General features: G+C 41.3%; 1 pseudogene; it reads right to left on the minus strand.

The window, feature by feature from the left end:
- The window catches only part of LOC110287743, a 13,469-nt pseudogene that overhangs the window by 4,141 nt on the left and 3,766 nt on the right, over positions 1-5,562 (minus strand).

Below are 5,562 nucleotides of genomic sequence, written 5' to 3' on the forward strand. Positions count from 1 at the left end.
CCTCACCACCCCTTTCTCTAAGGACAGCTTGGCACGTGTTCCTTCTCTGGTCTGTCTCATGTTCTGTTATCTATTTCTAGTTGTGTTTCCAACTTCCTTTACTTTCCTCCCCCTCTCTTCCTGTCTGGTTCATTACCTTTCTTCTGCCTCATGTTCACTACTTGGTTCTTGCAAAATGTCTCCTCCTGTTAGAGCTGTCATGTNTTTCTGTGTGCCTCTCTTTTGGGGATCAGTTTCAAGCTTATCTCACTATTGTTTATTTCTCTCTGTCCCANTTTCCACATGTCTGACCTTCTAATCCTGGGACTGCTATATGAACAATTTGTTTTTATCTCACGGCCCTATTTGTCTCCAACTCCAAAAAAAAAAAGAAATCATACTTGAATGAATGTTAAAGAAATTCTACTATGCTCAGTGGTTATTGCATTATTCAGCCACCATCAAGGAAACATCCTTCTGAAGCAGATGGGAACAAATACAGAGAATCACACCAGGACATTATTCACAAAGAGGACTTGGAACATATGGGTCTAAATAGAATGTCTCCATCAAATCCCTCCCCTCAGAGCTCAGGGAACTTGTGGAAGAGGAGGCTGAAGAGTGTAATATTCAGATGAGGTGAAGGACACCAGAANAACATGATCTATANATCAACATGATCAAAAGCTCATATGAATTCACAAACTGAAAGGCATGTTCAGGGCCTGTTCTTTCTAAATATATTATAGATTTCAGGTACCTATTTTTATGAGCTTTCTGATTGTGTGAATGAGTGCATCTCTGACTCTTCTGCCTTCTCTTGGGTTCTTTGTCCTCTATTGGTTTACACTGCTCAAATTTGATGTCCTTACTTTTGTCTTATGGTATTATATTTTTATTTCATTGTGGTTTGTTCTTGTCTTAGATGTCTATTCCATTCAAATGAGTGGATCGACTTGAGAGAGGGGTTGGGGAGGAACTGGGAGGAGTAAACGGAGGTAAACTGTTACCAGGATATATTGTGTGAGAAAAGAGTCTATTTGTGATAATAGGGAACAATGAAAGAAAGAAACATAAGACTAAGGGATACAATTGATGAATTTGATGTATCTAAAAAGAATTGATGGGTCATTTTGGTCATTACAGTTCCTAAAGCAAAGAAACCACCTTCTACTATTTTTAGGACTTTGCATAGGAAATACTGGTTGGCTTTAAGGATATAATTAGCTTGCTGACAAGAGAATATTCAGTGCTCCCATCTCCTCTATTAACCTCTTCTTTATTTCAAAGACAGTGGTGGAGGCCTTAAATTGCACTGAGCTCACTTTGTTCTCTGTAAAAATTATCTTTTGTTGGGCATTTAATTAAGGTTAAAGACAAACTTCTTCAATTGTTTTAAAATGTTTTCCCCTAATTATAAAATAAAAAACAAGAAACTGAATTTACTAAGGTTTAGACTTTTAAACACTTCCCCAAACTCCTCCTGACCAGGATGCCCCTTCAGTTCAAGACTTCCCTCATGGGACAGTTTCCAGTATGGAAGGATGAGTCAGGCAAGAAAATTGGGATAGAGTAGGTAAGGAGAGACCTTACTGCTGTGTGCTTCAGAGGGTGGGCCTGCTCTCTGGTGTCTGGGAAAGGAATCACATATCTATCTCACCTGTTGAGAAGTGCAGAAAAGCTTCCCTTTTTTTCAGTGCTCCATTGGAATCCAGGTAGTGCTCACGATTGAACTTGTCTAGTTGTTCAAAGTACTCTGGGTCATGGAGAGTTGAACTCAGAATGGGATACACCTCAGTGTTCTAGGAAAAGTTGCAAGATACAAAGATGTTCACAAACCCAGACTCACATGCAAAACAGCCAGTCCCAAAGAAACACGGAATGCTGTGACACCACAAACAGGGTGAGATTTGTGCTTAGGAGAGTGGAGGACACTCATGAAGTAGCAATGAGGAATCACAGCTTCTCTTACCTTGGGGAGAAGGTATCCTCAGAACATTGCGTCTTTGGTGACTGTGTGTGGCACACCAATCGGGACAAGATCTGAAAATCTCTGAATCTCATGGATGACTGCCTCAGTGTATGGCCTTTTGATGCGTTCATCAAGGGTTGGGACCCAGTGTGCACCAATCACCTTATCAATCTCCTTTTGGGCTTTCTCTGCTCAGAAAAGGAAAATAATAGACAGTGTCCCTGTCTCGAAGGTAAACCGAAACAACCCTGTTTTCAGGGACCCAATAACCCAGGAACAGCTCAGAGAAAGGAGAGTCCACTGAGAAAGACACAGTGCCCTCTAATGTGCATACAACTGTGCTTCTCTCAAGGATCTGTCTCTCCAATCATGTACAGAGCATGTTAGAGTCTCTTCCCCACAAGATCCACCCTTACTTATAAAGAGAGAAGAGAAAAAACTCCAGAAAAGGGCCATTTCAACTGTCAATACAGAAGTGAGGGCTGAAGGGGAAATGGCAAGAATGTAATGAATGTTATCAATTGTATGCCTGCACACACACACACACATACACACACACACTCCTTTGCAGTGAATTTATATATAAAAATCCAAGGGCCTGTAGAGATGGCTCAATGTTTAAGAGCACTATCTGTTCTTCCAGAGGACCCATGTTCAATTCCCAGCATCGACATGGCAGTTCACTCTGTAACTCTAGATCCAGGGAATCCAGCACCCTCACGAAGACATACACAGGAAAACACCAATGCATATTAAATCAAAGTTAAATTTTATCTTTAGGGTAAGATTCCTAAGATATGTCCCTGGATAATCTGTAGCAGCCATTCTCACAATAACATCAATTTTTAAGTTTTTATATGAAAGAAATTGATGATTCAGTTAATAAAAGAAAGATTGATGAGTGACAAAAATGGGGAAAACTGAAAACTGTATGTATATTTTCCACATATCACCCATTACATCAATCAATTTAAAAATGGATGAATGGAAAGGGATAAATAGGTAAAAGATGGGTGGGAAAATGAAGAGAATGTATAAACAGATGAAGAGGTGAATGGATAGAAGGAAGAGCGAATGGATGGAAGGATGGAAGTAAGGCAGAAGGTAAGAAGGAAGAAGGGATGGATGGATTGTTGGGTCAAACTATAATTGATAGGAGAAAACAGGTCATCTGATTATTTATTCACACACCACCACATAACTGCCTTAGTTTACAAGTAGAGCAAAGCCTTCAGAGCTCCAGATGTAAGTGGCGTATGTCTCACCCATACACAACAAACTCCTACAACCAAGAATGGATTCCAGATCCCCCAACTGTCTGCCCATCACACACCTGCAACATAGGGGTACTTGAGCATGATCAGGAAGCCATAGTGGAGTGTGGTACTGGTGGTCTCATTGCCAGCAAATAAGAGAGAGAGCACAGATATCAAAAGGTTCTGGTGATGGAATTCTGTTTGGTGGTTGGACTTTTCCTGGTTGCAGATGGGAGAGGGAAGGATGGGTCAGGTGTGACTGGATCTGAGAAGGAGATGCACACACATCTCTGGACACTGTCCTTTTGTTTGTGAGTTTCCTACTAAATAGAACTCTGAACATTACTAGGACCTAGGCAATGTCCCTTGGACTCCTCTGTCTTCACTCTCTCTCTACTTTGATTTTTGGTTGTTTATCATGTTTTGTCTCCTATGTTCCTTCCTCTGTGGTCCTTCTGTCCTTTGCCCCCTGCCCTGGGTTTCATTTCTAGCCACACATCTTCTCTTTCCCTATGTCATTTTCTCCTTGCTTCCTCTTTTATTCCTGATGTTCTGTATCTCCTACTGTTTCTACCTCTTCTCATCATTTTCTCTTCCCCTCCCCACTTACTCTGACCACATTCCCATTCTTCACTCTCACCCACACCCTCTCTCATTCATGCAGGACTAACCTTCTCCATGCACAAAAGGTAGGTATCAATGAAGTCTCCTGGAGCACTGGGGTCCAAGGTGGCCTTGTGCTGCTCCACACTATGACCAATGTAGTTGAGGATTTCCGGTATGTTTTTGGATATCTGTCTGTGTGGGCCAGAAAGTACTTCAGGACTGCAGAGAAGAGTTCAAACAACTGTAAGAAAAAAGGGGCCAGAGTACTAGTTTAGTATCATCATAGTAGGAAGCATATAGCAGTCAGGTAGGCATGAGGATGAGGTCTAATATCCTAAGACATAGGCAGGAAGAACAACAGAAACCACTGAGGTTTGCACAAGCTTCTGAAACCTCAAAGCACACCCCTAGCAACACACATCCTTAAACAAGGACACAACTCCTAATCCTTCCTAAAAGCTCTTCAGCTAAGGCCCAAATGTATAAATACAATAATCTGTGGAGCTCAGTCTCATTGAAACAACAGATGCTCCTAAACAAAGGGTTCTCACTGGCCCAAACGTGCCAAACATGGTGCCAAGAGGTTATGCTTTTGACTTTTCTAACTAGTTAAACCATTACATAATATTTCTAAAGCCATTCCCCAAGGTCTATTCCCTTATTTAGTCACTGACTCATTCTTGACACTAAACAACATGAACCAAAAATCAGAATTCATTATTTGGCTAACATGACCAATAAGTATTTATCAACATACCCTAGCACACAGTGCCCCTTTTCCTCTTAAATTCCTCACTCCTACATAAACACCTCTCTATTCCTCCTCCTTCTTCTCTTCCTCCTCTCCCTTCTCTTGCTGCTGAAACTGCAGCTTAGGTTAGTGTCTGCTTTACAGATTCCCTACTTGATTAATCCTCCAGGGTAGTAACTCTCCTTTGTTGCAACAGCTTGGTGTCTGGATGTGTCCTCTAGTGAGGGGATCACTTTCCCTTACTTGGTGTCTCTAACAAGGATCATTATTAGAATGGATCAACAGAACCCAACTTCAGGTTGGAAGTTTTCCATTTGCTTTGGATATAGTTCAGGAGATTCCAGATTCTCTCCATCCCTAACTATCCAAAAGCAAAGTTGCCAGATTTTTACTTACACACACGAATCTCCCTCTTGGTGATAAATCTTGGTTGATGAACCCTCATTCACAGAGACCTCCTTATCAGCCACTTGAAATCCAAGAGATTCCCTTTCTCTGGATGTTGGCTTGCCAGCCATTAATAGCAATGGAATTTGCTACACCATCCAAAATCAAAAGTCCAACACAACCCAGAAACGTTACTGATTTTCTTAACACTCAAGAATGGATCCTCTAATACTTCTCTGACATCAAACAACATAAAAACAACAACAGACCTACCCCTTTTTATGGACTTGGTCTGCTTTTCCCCTTTTCCCCTTTCACTTGATTCAGTATATAGATGAACTTCCCCTTTGCAGTCCTTCCATCTTTGATAGCTGCCTCATTCCTCAGTCTCCTAAATTCTAGAGATTACTTGCTCTCATCTTCCAAAACTCAATTCTCCTCTCCCCAGGTCAACTATCTTAGACTCTATCACAGGCCAATTCACAAACACTTCTCTGTAAGCAGCATTGTCCATCTCAGCTCCTTATCAGCAATATCCTCGAAATCTATTCCTTTATCTCTCTTTCTCTTTCTCTCTCTCTCTCTCTCTCTCTCTCTCTCTCTCTCTCTCT

The sequence above is a fragment of the Mus caroli genome, unplaced genomic scaffold (assembly GCF_900094665.2).
Source record: "Mus caroli unplaced genomic scaffold, CAROLI_EIJ_v1.1 scaffold_12494_1, whole genome shotgun sequence".
NCBI lineage: Eukaryota > Metazoa > Chordata > Mammalia > Rodentia > Muridae > Mus > Mus caroli.